The sequence below is a fragment of the Oryza sativa genome, chromosome 1, assembly GCF_034140825.1.
Source record: "Oryza sativa Japonica Group chromosome 1, ASM3414082v1".
In the NCBI taxonomy this organism is placed as follows: Eukaryota; Viridiplantae; Streptophyta; class Magnoliopsida; order Poales; family Poaceae; genus Oryza; species Oryza sativa.
Genome location: NC_089035.1, coordinates 42074545 through 42089947, shown reverse-complemented (window position 1 = coordinate 42089947; position 15403 = coordinate 42074545).

The following is a 15403-nucleotide window of genomic DNA, read 5'->3' as shown; positions in this document are numbered from 1 at the left end:
TTATTCATGCTATTCTAATAATTTTATAGTTTTTAAAAGCAACGCCAGTCGCTACCCTTTACTCCTTTGTCACATTTTTATTTGCTTACTTGATCTATCACTACTTCTATTCATCCTCTTGAGAACTTTAAAAGTTAGGCCTTATAGTTTTTAGAGTACCTTATCTTATTGGGTTTCGTTTACATAATTTTTAGAAGTATCGTCAAACATCGCCAATTTACTACTCTACGGCCATCTGTTGCCACCTCAATTTATTGTCATCGGGATTTTAAAAATCAAATATAATTATTATTTGTGTTCCTTTTTACTTTCTATAAGTCTCGCCAATCGTTAGTGGCTTCACCAATATACTCCTCTACAGCAAACCCGCTGCTTCCCCTTCTTATTGCCATTGACATTTTAAACATAAAATATGATTATCATTGTGGTTTTTTTAATTATCCATAAGTCCCGCCAACCGTCGTGACCATGCTGCTTAACGGCATACCTATCGTCACTCCTCTTAATCATCATTGTGATTCTATTTGGGGTTTTGTTTATAGTTTTTGTTGATATCCCATCAACCACCAACACTCTACTCCTTTACATGCCTATTGCTTCTCCCCTTTTTAATGCTATTTGTCATCGTTGTTTTCTAGATGGACTTTTTTTAAAAAAAAATTGCATATTTTTCATTCCGATAATTTTTATTCATAAATTATATTCAAACTTCAATTCTTATAATTTTGTTCCTATTTTTGAAAATTATTTTATTTGTTATTTCGAACTTTAGTTAATCTCATCATGTGTTCTAGATTGCCTCTTAATTCAATTGTCTTTATTTTTTTCTTACAAATTTAAGTTATTTATAAATTTTATTCAAGTTGAGCTCTTATTTTTTTCTTTTTCTATCTTTTGAATTTATTTTATTTTTTATTTTGAATTTTAATTAATCTTGTATTGTGTTCTATATAGACTATTCTGTTAATATTTTTTTCTTTTTTATTTCTAATTTCAATGGTTTAGTTAAGATAAAATACACTGTGGGATTTCGCTTGGATATATATTTTTTTTAGAAAATCATGAGCTGTAGTTAGGAGTCCGATCGTCTCAAGTTAGCATGCGAGTTTTTTAAACATATTTCTTGCATGATTCTTTCGGTATTACCAAAAGCGAACGATCTTAAAAACCGACTCAAATACGGATATGTATTTCCAAAAGCAAACAAACTTAAAAACCGACTCATACACGGATGACTTACCAAAATACCGATAAAAACATGGTCGTTAACAAATTTTTATAATAGTAGAGAAGAGATAGATAAGAGATATAGATTAATACTAAAAAAAACCGACTCAAACACGGATGACGAACCGTGGAAACATCTTCAATTTTTTATAACCGACTCAAACACAGATGACCGACTGTGGAAACATCTTCAATTTTTATAATAGTAGATATTTGGATTGTTTCAATATTCTATTCCTACTTGAAATCTCTTTTTATTTTTTTTCTAATTCTGGATTTTATTTGTTTTTTATTTTGAATTTTAATTAATATCGTACTGGTTTCTTGTATGGACTCTTCTTTCAATATTGCTTATTTTAAATTTCGAACTTTAGTTATTTTTAAATTGTATTTCTATACGAAATATTCTTTTATTTTAATTCTAATTTAGGATTTTATTTTATTTTTATTCTGAATTTTAATTAATCTCGTATTGGGTTCTTATATGGACTCTTCTTTCAATATTCCTTATTTTTAATTCTGAATTTCAGTTATTTTTAAATTGTATTTCTACTTGGACTCTTTTTTTTCTAGTTTCTAATTTTATTTTATTTTTATTTAAAATTTTATTAATCTCGTATTGTGTTCTTATATGGACTCTTCTTTCAATATTGCTTATTTTTAATTTTGAATTTCAGCTATTTTTAAATTGTATTTCTACTTGGACTCTTTTTTCTTTTTCTCCGATTAATGTGGGAATTTCTTGCCCCCACAGCGATACAATTATATTCCTAATTGAAATCTTATTTTTCTTTTTCTAATTTTGGAATTTATTTTTTTTTTCAAATTTTAATTAATATCGTATTGTGTTCTTTTAATATTTTTATTTTTTATTTTCAATTTCAGTTGTTTCAAATTTGTATTCCTACTTGAACTCTCTTTTATTTTTTCTATTTTTGGATATTATTTTATTTTTTATTCTGAATTTTAATTATTCTCGTATTGAGTTCTTATGTGGATTCTTCTTTCAATATTGCTTATTTTTAATTTCGAATTTTAGCTAATTTTAAATTGTATTCCTACTTGAACTCTTTTTTTTTTTGCTAATTTCGGATTTTATTTTTATTTTTATTCTTAATTTTAATTTATCTCGTATTGAGTTCTTATATGGACTCTTCTTTTAATATTCCATATTTTTAATTCCTAATTTCATCTATTTTAAAATTTTATTCCTACTTGGAGTATCTTTTCTTTTCTAATTTTGGATTTTATTTTATTTTATTTTTTTCAAATTTTGATTAATCTCGTATTGGGTTCTTATATGTAAACTTCTTTCTATATTGCTTATTTTTAATTCCGAATTTCAGCTATTTTTAAATTGTATTTCTACTTGGACTCTGCTTTTTTTTTTCTAATTTTGGATTTTATTTTATTTTTATTTTGAATTTTGATTAATCTCGTACTGGGTTCTTATATGAAAACTTATTTCAATATTACTTATTTTTAATTCCGAATTCCAGCTATTTTTAGATTGTATTTCTACTTGGACTCTCCTTTTATTTTTTTTTTCTTTTTCTCCGATTAATGTGGGAATTTCTAGCCCCCACAGCGAACGTGGTGCCTCCTTTCAAAACTGTTTTAATAATATAATCGATAGATAGATATATAGATATACTAGTGCAAATCGAGTCTCCCAGCGGTTTAGTTAGGTGGTTTTGTCCCACGTGACAATGGTAAATCGTACCATGAAAATTGAAAGAATTTCGTTGAATCTACCTCCCATCCTTTCTCCTTTTCTTCTTCCTCATTCCTCTATCTCCCCATCTCTCTCCACCGTGCACATGTGGGTCAGCGGGCAATGGAGACACCGATCTGGTCGGAGAGCACCCTCAGCCATCGCCGTCGCAAGTGGCAAGAAGAGACGGCGTCACCATTTTCCTCGCTTCTCGTTGTCATGTTGATTACGCTATCCTTCACTTAGATCCAGAATACGCCGATGGCTGAGGACTCTGGAGCACTGTCTGTAATTACATTGGTGATGTTCTTTTCTTCTGAAAATAAAGATGAAGATGAAGAATACGTTTTTTACATAAAACAAGGTGGTATTAACGTATGATTGATTGAGTTTTAATTATTACAAACTTGAAAAATAGATTAATATGATATTTTAGAGCAACTTTCATATATAAATTTTTCGCATGAAACGTACCGTTAGCAATTTGAAAAGCGTGCCACGAAAATCTTAATCTTCATCCAACTTTTATTGGAGAAAAGAACGGGACCATTGCCCCCATTCTTGTGAACCTCATCATGCTCCAGAACTTCTTCTCCGGCGCGCTACCAACCGATAGTGACGGGTGATTGGCTGGTTTGGTGGTCGTCGGAGATGTCTCCCTTGATTGTTCGTTCTTGGATGGGTGGTAGTAGTCGGGTTAAGCAAAAAAAAAAAATTCAAAGATTGAATTAAGGTAGTTGTTATCACAACTTCTTTTTGCTTGGATGGATGCTATTGTCGGTGTCTCCATTTGTTGCTTGGATGGTGTTGATGGTCCTTAAGTACCAAATTCGATTTATCAATTCATGCATAATAACAATTGAAAGAATATAAAATAGAATACCAAACTTAGAGGTAGTAGTCTTGGTGAATATTTATATATAGGTAAATATATGGACAAAAATCATCCGCCATGTGACCAAATACACCTCCGGACAATCGGACACGATTACACGGTTTGGAGGCCCCACGTGTCAATCAAAACCACCTAAAATTGAGTCCAGCCAAAGTACAACATGTTGGGGGCCCACCAGGCAGCCTCCCAACCGAATGAGTGGCCGGTAGGTGAGCCAGAAGTTCGGTCGAACTGCCTTTGCATCCCCTCGCCATCTGCCAACACGTGGAGCAAGATACTGGAGTCCTAATTGCGGTTATGTGTGGTTTCTGAGCTTAACCAACCCACAAACCATCATTACAACTAGGGGTGGCAACGGGGAGGGTCGGGGCTGGGTTGGACGGGAACGTGTCACACCCTGATCCGGCACCGCCGTACAACGGCACCTGACAGGAGCGTGTCGTAGGAAAAACGGCGCGAACCGCTTCCTACGAAACCGCGATCACAGTACCAGTCCTAGGACATAGCGCTGGTACCCACGGTGACAAATATGAATCATTGCAATCCTTAAAATAAATAGAGGATTTATTTACCTTGACTTAGGTTGCAGCTCGGGACAACCCGAGAATACAACCGACGACACGGACGAGGCAAACACCAACAACAGCAGCAGCAGTGGAACCAACGGTCTAACACCCAACACCACTGTCACGCCCAGAAATTCTCAAACCAGAATTTCTAAGCTGAATGTGCATTAAATCCCTGTCCAGGACCAGCCAGGGTACACAAACGACAATTGTTGACATACAGATCCACGTCTTACAAAAATAGAAAAGATTACAAATGCAGCGGAAAAGAATAAAAGCGAGCTAAACCGGGAAGCTTGACTTCAGCAGCGGGCGACTCCACTCCACAGGCAATCCTTGACGGCAGCGACGAAACCAACTTTGACAAAACAGCTCCAACTAGGAAGATCTTCAGCTCTGGTGTGGGGGAAAAGAGAGCAAGACTGAGTACTACCCACTGTACTCAGCAAGTCATACCGGAAGAGGAGGTATGATGCAGGATATAACCACAGGAGGCTAGAGGTTCTTTTGCATAAAGCTAGCATTTAAAAGCAGTAGTTGAAAGCAGTAGAACAGTTGTAGTAATTAATCAATATTAACCAAACACTGTCCAACGCTACACCACGTTGCAACAGGCCCAACCAACCACCTGAACTACACCAGTTCATTAAGCTAAACTAGGGGTGAGACTAATCACGGTGAATCTGGTTGATCGCCCATAACCGCGGGCACGGCTATTCGAATAGTTTTACTCTGGCCAGAGGTGTACAACTGTACCCACAAGACACGATTCCACACATGTCGCCATGCCCCGAAGTATCACCATGATACTGCAAAGGGGGAAATCGTGACAAGACCCTCCACATAACCCTCCCCTAACCATCCACACCACGCTAAGGTTTCACCCCCACCCCTCAAAAGGCGGTGGGCGGTCCCCTCTTGCGCCGCGGTGAATCCGGCAGCTGGACAACCGGACACCCCGGCCGACCCAACTCCATCACGCCCACCCTCGCCACCGGTGCCTAGGAAAGGGTCGAGCTATACTTCAGATCAAGCAGTTACCCACTCCCGCTTGTGGTAAGCACGGTAAGTCTCCCAGGGTTTCCCGTGAACCGGTCCTTAACCGCCATGGGTGCGACCAGCAAAACCATGCACCCACAGCCCACCATTCAGTGTATTTTAATTAACTCACACCATTGCGGTGGCACCAATCTAAAGCTATGCCAATAGACAAAGTCTATGTAATAATGTGATCCCCATTTGTGTACTAGTTGAACTAAGCATGGCTAAGCATTTCCTAAACCAACATCTAATCATTTTGATACCCAGGTTATCAATGGCATATGGTAAACAATAAATGGCTGAGTAATAGGACCCATCCCACATGATATTGTAAAAGAATGCAACATTTAATAGAAATGCGGGATATTTGTAAATTGGGTACAATATGATCAAACGTATTGCATGACTTGCCTTGCTCTCGAACTGATGAGACCTCAGCAACGTCTTCGAGGAACTGCGGATCGACGAAACGGCCGAAATCTACGCGACAAACAAAGCACACAAGCAAAACAGGCTATAAGACTACTGAAGCAGGAAACAAAACTATTTTTAATGGATTCTTTGCATTTTTCTTGATTTACTGAGACTTGAATGGACTTAAACGGAGCTCGGATGAATTACTTATGAATTTTAGAAGATAAACTGTGTTTTTACTAATAAAGAAAAGTCCTTAATCAATTTATTGCGCAATAAAGCCCCAGGGCTGACGTCATCCAAGGGGGGGCGGCGCCGACATGCGGGCCCCACTGGTCAGCGGCACTACGAGAGGGAGAGGGGGCGGCTGGCAAGCGGGCCCCACTGGCAGCGGCACAAGGGGAGAGGGAGGGGTGGTCCACCGGCTGGTGGGCCCCACCGGGCAGCGGCACAGGGCGGGAGAGGGGCGTGGCTGTTGGCTTGGCACGGCTCAAGCCGGCCGGCCAGCCATGGGGCGGCGGCGGCGGCACGCGCGGTCACCGGCGGTGACCGGCAGCGCGGGAGACGGCGGCGGCCGGCGCGAAGGCGGCGGCGGCGGCCGAAGACGACGGCGCACGCGCGGAGGACGGCGGCGCTCATGGGAGAGAGAGGAAAGGAAGGAGGAGAGGGGATTCCTCACCTTCGAGCACGGCGGCCGGCGCGAAGGAAGAAAGCGGCGGCGGCGACCGGTGATGCGGAGGCACGGACGGGCGGCGGCGACACCCTAGGAGAAGATGGAGAGGCGTTAGGAGAGGAGACGACGACCACGGCGGCTTGAATTGCCGGCCGGAGATGGAGGGGAGGGAAAAACTCACCGGCTCGCGAGGGGAGAGGTGCTCCGGTGGGATTCCGGCGACGCGAGGCGGCGGCCGGGAAAGCTCTTGCGGCGGCGAAGCTAACGGCGGCGGCGGTTTGGCGCGGCGGCGACTCTAGCGGCGGCGGCTCGCGGCCGAAGGCGGCGGCAAGCGGCGGAGCTCGGGTGTGACGGCGTGGGCGCGGTAGGGGGCGTGGGAGAGGACGGCAAATGGGGGAAACGAGGGAGGGGACTCAGGGGAGGGTTTTTATGGGCGAGGGAGGGGCGGAAACGGCCGGGGATGGCCCCTATTTGGCCGGCAACGTGGAGAGGTGGAGGAGAGAGAGAGGGCGTTGGGGATTTCAAATCCCCCACCACTTGCGGGCGCGCGCGCGCGGGAGATGCGGGGAGAGGGCGGCGACGTGGGCGCGAGGTGCGGGCGCGGAGTGGAGGCGCGACGTGGACGCGGGAGGAACGAAGAAGACGGCGGCGCGGCGGTTTCGGCGGCAGCGGTTGGAGCTTCGGCTCCAGCGGCCGGAGGTGGGAGACGACCGACAGGTGGGGCCCACCTGTCGGCGTCCCGAGAGAGGAGGGAGGGGCGGCTTGGGCCGGCCCACAAGGAGGAGGGGCCGCGGGAGAGGGATGGGCCGACGGCCCAACAAAGAAAAAGGAGGGAAAAGAAAAGAAAAAGAGAAAAAGGATTTTCCTGGGATTAAAATATTGCGCTTGCTCATTTTTAATTGGTTAAAATTATTTCCAAGGCTCTGAAAATTCCACTATAAATCCTGTTAATATATTGTGACATGTGGAACCCAAGAAAAATCCCACAATGCCAATTCCGATTATTATTTGCATTTATTAATTAGGGAATTAGCTCTAGGTTAATTAAGATAATTTCTTCGGACGATTTATTTAGCCAATTTTTAAAGCAAGCAAAGGGGGGAAAACTTCAGGGCGTGACAAACCTACCCCCCTTAAACGGAATCTCGACCCCGAGATTCGGAAGAGCTGGCGAAGAGGTGCGGGTGGGTGGCCTTCAACTCATCTTCTCTTTCCCAAGTGGCCTCTTCCTCTGAGTGGTGGCTCCACTGAACCTTGCAGAATCTTATTACTTTGTTTCTGGTCTTTCTCTCGCTGGTTTCGAGGATACGAGTTGGCTTCTCCACATACGTCAAGTCTTCCTGGATTTCGATTTGATCCGGACTTGCCTGTTCCTCAGGAACTCTCAAACATTTCTTCAACTGGGAGACGTGGAACACATTATGGATGCCAAGCATGTTGGAGGGAAGCTCAAGCTGGTAAGCAACTTCACCCCTGCGTTCCAAAATCCGATATGGTCCCACAAAGCGTGGTGCCAACTTTCCTTTGGTTTGGAAGCGGTGTACTCCCCTGAGCGGAGTGACACGGAGATACACATAATCCCCTACTTGGAAAACGAGCTCCCTTCGGCGGTTGTCTGCATAGCTTTTCTGCCGAGATTGCGCGATTCTCAATCTTTCCCTAACAGCTCTGACTTTCTCTTCTGCCTCATTTAAAACTTCTGTACCAAACAACTGGCGTTCCCCTGTCTGATCCCAGAAGAGCGGAGTACGACACCTCCGTCCATACAGTGCTTCAAACGGTGCCATCTGTAGACTAGCTTGGTAACTGTTGTTGTAAGAAAACTCAGCATACGGCAAGCTTTTGTCCCATGCTCCACCAAAGTCAAGCGCACAGGCTCTCAACATATCCTCTAGTATTTGATTGACTCGCTCGGTCTGGCCATCTGTTTGTGGATGGTAAGCGGTGCTGAAATTCAACCGGGTTCCCAATTCTTCTTGTAATTTCTGCCAGAACTTTGAAGTGAATTGGCTTCCTCGATCAGACACGATCTTCTTAGGTACACCATGTAAACACATAATTCTTGCCAGATAGAGTTCTGCTAATTTCTTCCCTGAGTAGGTAGTGTGCACCGGAATGAAGTGAGCCACTTTGGTGAGTCGGTCAACGACTACCCAAATAGAATCATGCCCCGATGACGTCCTGGGCAAACCGGTGATGAAATCCATTCCGATTTCTTCCCACTTCCATTCTGGAATCTGAAGTGGCTGTAGCAAACCTGCTGGCCTTTGGTGTTCTGCCTTTACTCGTTGACAGACGTCACAGAGTGCTACGAACTCAGCTATTTCCCTTCTCATGCTGACCCACCAGAACTTTTCTTTGAGGTCTTGGTACATCTTAGTACTACCGGGATGAATGGAATATTGAGTTTGATGAGCCTCGGTTAGTATCAGGTCTTTTAATTCCTTGTTTTCGGGTACACACAATCTTTCTCCCATCCAGATTGTTCCTTGTTCATCCTTAACAAAACCTCGGGCTTTTCCGACCCTCATGTTCTTTTTGAGCTCTGCTATTTCAGGATCACTTGCTTGAGCTATGCGAACCTGCTCCACCAGTGTGGGCTGTGCCTCTAGGGCAGCCACGAATCCGTGCTCAACTATACCAAGGTTCAAATGTTCCAAATCATGTTGAACCTCACAGCATAGTTCCTCTACCCATGCGACGTTGCAGTAACTCTTCCTGCTCAAGGCATCTGCTACCACATTAGCCTTGCCGGGATGATAGTGTATTCCCATATCATAATCTTTGATTAGCTCAAACCATCTTCGTTGTCGGAGATTCAGATCAGGTTGGGTGAAGATGTACTTTAGACTTTTGTGATCTGTATATACCTCACAACGGTTACCGATGAGACAGTGCCGCCAGATCTTTAAAGCATGAACGACTGCGGCCAATTCCAGATCATGCGTCGGGTAGTTGCCTTCATGAGGACGCAACTGCCGTGAAGCATAAGAAACCACTTTGCCATCCTGCATCAACACACATCCTAGCCCCTGGCGAGATGCATCACAATAGACCTGGAAATCTTTCGTCTGATCAGGCAGGATTAAGACTGGTGCAGACACCAACCGTCGTTTGAGTTCTTCAAAACTCCTATTGCATTCAGCAGACCAGATAAACTTTTCTTCCTTCTTCAATAGCTGTGTCATTGGCTTAGCAATTTTAGAGAAGTTCTCAATGAACCGGCGGTAATAACCCGCAAGTCCTAAGAAACTCCGAACCTGAGTGACTGTCCTTGGTGGGGTCCATTTGGTAACTGACTCCACATTTGCTGGATCCACAGCTACTCCTTGAGCATTCACGATGTGACCGAGAAACTGAACTTCCTTAAGCCAGAAGTCGCACTTGCTGAACTTGGCATATAGCTGGTGCTCTTTTAACTTTTCAAGTACCAGCCGAAGATGCTGCTCATGTTCTTCCTCGGACTTGGAGTAGATAAGTATGTCATCGATGAAAACCACGACAAACTTGTCTAGAAATTCCATAAACACCTTGTTCATCAAATTCATGAAGAAGGCAGGTGCGTTAGTGAGTCCGAAAGACATAACTGTGCATTCGAACAACCCGTACCGAGTGATGAATGCTGTCTTTGGAATATCCTCTTCGCGGATCCTCAACTGGTGATAGCCTGACCGAAGGTCTATCTTAGAGAACACAGTAGCTCCTTTCAGCTGATCGAACAGATCATCAATCCTTGGCAAAGGGTACTTGTTCTTAATAGTGACCTCATTGAGTGTGCGGTAGTCCACGCACATCCTCTTGGTTTTGTCTTTCTTTTCCACAAAGATAACCGGAGCACCCCAAGGCGACGTGCTCGGGCGGATGTATCCCTTCTGTAACTGTTCATCAACTTGCTTCTTGACTTCCGCCAACTCGTTGGCTCCCATTCTGTAAGGCCTCTTGTGGATCGGTGCAGTTCCAGGTACCAAGTCAATCCGGAACTCGATATCCCTTTTTGGTGGCATTGTTGTCAGATCATCCGAAAAAACCTCTGGATACTCTCTGACCATGGGAATATCCTCCAGCTTCTTAGTGGTTTTCTCCACTGCTACCTCTTGTTCTTCACCAGCAGCCTGGTTTAAACTAATCCCTGGCTTCTGCGGCACTGGAGACTGGAAGATTACCACCTCTCCTTTTGCATTGGTCAACTTGATGGTGCGGCTGGCGCAATCAATCACTCCTCTGTGCCTTGCCAACCAATCCATTCCAAGTATGACATCTAGGTCCTTGGATTCGAGAAGAATGAGGTTGGCTGGAAAAATCAACCCTTGAATTTCAACTGTCACAGATGGGCAGTAGTGAGTTGTGGTCATGCCACCTCCAGGAGTATGAACTCGCATTGGTATCTTAAGCTTCACTAAAGATAACCCATGTGCACCAGCAAAACGCTTGGAAATGAAGGAATGGGTTGCACCAGAATCAAACAATATTACTGCCGGTGTCGAGTTGACGGGGAATGTGCCCAATATAACCTCTGGTGCTGACTGCGCCTCCTCTGCAGATGCATGATTAACACGGGCCTGAACGAACTTGGGTCCGGCACGTCTTGGCTTCGGGCACTTTCCAACCGTGTGTCCGGGTTTGTTACAATTGAAGCAGAGTTCGGGTTTTTCTCCCAACCTCTTGGGCTGTTCTGGCAGAGCTGGCTGAACTGATTGGGCTGGAATCTTTAGTGAACTCGGAGTAGGGTTGAGGCTGTGCTGCTCACTATTGTTGTGACTGTCACTATGGTGGTTCTTGTTGAAGTTACCCGGGTGGTAGGGACGGTGCTGCCGGATAATCATGGTGGAAGGTCCACCGTGATGTCCCATTGTGAAACGAGGCTTCTGACTCTTCCCCTGGGGAGTCCTGAACTGAGCTGCCTTCCTCTTACGGTTTATTTTGTTACAGTGCTCCTCCTGACGGATAGCCTTATCCACCAGCTTCTCAAAGTCCTCATAATCTCTAGAGATCAACTGGTTAGTCAATTCATCATCAAGACCAGACAGAAACTTCTCCTGCCTCTCGGCATCGGTACGCACGTCCTCAGGGGCGTAGCGCGCGAGGCGGTTGAACTCATGCAAATACTCTATAACTGTTCTGGTTCCTTGTTGCAGGGAATGGAACTCTCTCTTCTTTTGTGCCACAATTCCCTCGGGAACCTGTGCTTTATTGAAACTATGACGAAACTCTGTCCAAGTAACCTCTGCCCCAGCTGGACGGGTCACCATGTAGTTGTCCCACCAAACAGAAGCGGGACCTTGCAGCTGGTGTGTAGCAAAAGCAACCTTCTCTTGCTCGTTGCATTGCAAAAGGTTCAGCTTCTTCTCAATGGCATGAAGCCAGTCGTGGGCCTCGATTGGGTTGGTGGTGCTTGAGAAAGTGGGCGGCTTGACACGAAGAAATTCTAACAGTTTGGACTGAGGAGGTGGAGGACCAAACTGCAGGTTCTGCTGCTGCAGCTGTGCTTGCTGCTGCACCTGCTGCATCACCTGATGGTACTGTTGCTGCATCTGTTGCATCATCATTGTCATCATCTGAGTCTGATTGTCCAACACCTGAGCAATTGTTGGGTTCTCGGGCGGTGGGGACAGACTGTTGTCAGATGCACCGTTGGCACGTGCTCCATTGATCGGCTCTTCGCTGCCACTGGCGTTGTTCGAGTCGCGTGAACCATTCCTTATCTCCATCTGAAGGGGATAGGTAGAAATATGAGAAAAGGAAGAAAAACAGAGGGCTCAGAAACTAATCTTGCTTATGAATTTAAGTGCAATTATCTTAATCTTGATTAAAACACTGAAAAAGAGGCACGCAACTCCTAATTGAGGCAGTCATACCACTGACACATAATATCGACCGCCGACTAACCCACAAGCAACAAACCTAAACACGAAAACTAGCAAGCAAACAGACTAAGAAGGCGATAAAGCTAAGGGCGGCGACTCTGAAGCTCGGGGCGGCGCTTGCAAACGAGGGATAGGACTGACATCTAAAGTAGACAAGGGATAGGAACCAATTCATGCTCAAATCCAAATTAAACAAAGCAAAAGAAGACTCAAATAAATAACCGAGCAGGATGATTTTTATGCATAGAACATTTTTCATGAACTCAAATAAAGACACTAATGCAACTAAACAATAAATTAATGCATAGACTAGTTGCATGGAAAATGATGCGCATAACATTGCCCCCATCGAATATAGACACGACCTAATGCATAACCCCCAATAAATTCCCGACTGACTGTCGAATAAACTCCAACTAAAATTTTTCTAAAGCCCTAGACTGAGCTAATTTTTTTTTTTAAAAAAAAAATCCGATCCGAAAGAACGACCAAGATTTTTCCCGCAAACCAAAGAGGCAAAACTCCAAATTTTCCCGAAACAATTCCAGGTGCAAAAAGGCATATGCAGATGAAAAAGGGGTTCAGAGGGCTCTTAGGGTTTCCAGTTGGCTTGTCCTACGGTCAAGGTCGGCTCTGATACCAACTTGTCACGCCCAGAAATTCTCAAACCAGAATTTCTAAGCTGAATGTGCATTAAATCCCTGTCCAGGACCAGCCAGGGTACACAAACGACAATTGTTGACATACAGATCCACGTCTTACAAAAATAGAAAAGATTACAAATGCAGCGGAAAAGAATAAAAGCGAGCTAAACCGGGAAGCTTGACTTCAGCAGCGGGCGACTCCACTCCACAGGCAATCCTTGACGGCAGCGACGAAACCAACTTTGACAAAACAGCTCCAACTAGGAAGATCTTCAGCTCTGGTGTGGGGGAAAAGAGAGCAAGACTGAGTACTACCCACTGTACTCAGCAAGTCATACCGGAAGAGGAGGTATGATGCAGGATATAACCACAGGAGGCTAGAGGTTCTTTTGCATAAAGCTAGCATTTAAAAGCAGTAGTTGAAAGCAGTAGAACAGTTGTAGTAATTAATCAATATTAACCAAACACTGTCCAACGCTACACCACGTTGCAACAGGCCCAACCAACCACCTGAACTACACCAGTTCATTAAGCTAAACTAGGGGTGAGACTAATCACGGTGAATCTGGTTGATCGCCCATAACCGCGGGCACGGCTATTCGAATAGTTTTACTCTGGCCAGAGGTGTACAACTGTACCCACAAGACACGATTCCACACATGTCGCCATGCCCCGAAGTATCACCATGATACTGCAAAGGGGGAAATCGTGACAAGACCCTCCACATAACCCTCCCCTAACCATCCACACCACGCTAAGGTTTCACCCCCACCCCTCAAAAGGCGGTGGGCGGTCCCCTCTTGCGCCGCGGTGAATCCGGCAGCTGGACAACCGGACACCCCGGCCGACCCAACTCCATCACGCCCACCCTCGCCACCGGTGCCTAGGAAAGGGTCGAGCTATACTTCAGATCAAGCAGTTACCCACTCCCGCTTGTGGTAAGCACGGTAAGTCTCCCAGGGTTTCCCGTGAACCGGTCCTTAACCGCCATGGGTGCGACCAGCAAAACCATGCACCCACAGCCCACCATTCAGTGTATTTTAATTAACTCACACCATTGCGGTGGCACCAATCTAAAGCTATGCCAATAGACAAAGTCTATGTAATAATGTGATCCCCATTTGTGTACTAGTTGAACTAAGCATGGCTAAGCATTTCCTAAACCAACATCTAATCATTTTGATACCCAGGTTATCAATGGCATATGGTAAACAATAAATGGCTGAGTAATAGGACCCATCCCACATGATATTGTAAAAGAATGCAACATTTAATAGAAATGCGGGATATTTGTAAATTGGGTACAATATGATCAAACGTATTGCATGACTTGCCTTGCTCTCGAACTGATGAGACCTCAGCAACGTCTTCGAGGAACTGCGGATCGACGAAACGGCCGAAATCTACGCGACAAACAAAGCACACAAGCAAAACAGGCTATAAGACTACTGAAGCAGGAAACAAAACTATTTTTAATGGATTCTTTGCATTTTTCTTGATTTACTGAGACTTGAATGGACTTAAACGGAGCTCGGATGAATTACTTATGAATTTTAGAAGATAAACTGTGTTTTTACTAATAAAGAAAAGTCCTTAATCAATTTATTGCGCAATAAAGCCCCAGGGCTGACGTCATCCAAGGGGGGGCGGCGCCGACATGCGGGCCCCACTGGTCAGCGGCACTACGAGAGGGAGAGGGGGCGGCTGGCAAGCGGGCCCCACTGGCAGCGGCACAAGGGGAGAGGGAGGGGTGGTCCACCGGCTGGTGGGCCCCACCGGGCAGCGGCACAGGGCGGGAGAGGGGCGTGGCTGTTGGCTTGGCACGGCTCAAGCCGGCCGGCCAGCCATGGGGCGGCGGCGGCGGCACGCGCGGTCACCGGCGGTGACCGGCAGCGCGGGAGACGGCGGCGGCCGGCGCGAAGGCGGCGGCGGCGGCCGAAGACGACGGCGCACGCGCGGAGGACGGCGGCGCTCATGGGAGAGAGAGGAAAGGAAGGAGGAGAGGGGATTCCTCACCTTCGAGCACGGCGGCCGGCGCGAAGGAAGAAAGCGGCGGCGGCGACCGGTGATGCGGAGGCACGGACGGGCGGCGGCGACACCCTAGGAGAAGATGGAGAGGCGTTAGGAGAGGAGACGACGACCACGGCGGCTTGAATTGCCGGCCGGAGATGGAGGGGAGGGAAAAACTCACCGGCTCGCGAGGGGAGAGGTGCTCCGGTGGGATTCCGGCGACGCGAGGCGGCGGCCGGGAAAGCTCTTGCGGCGGCGAAGCTAACGGCGGCGGCGGTTTGGCGCGGCGGCGACTCTAGCGGCGGCGGCTCGCGGCCGAAGGCGGCGGCAAGCGGCGGAGCTCGGGTGTGACGGC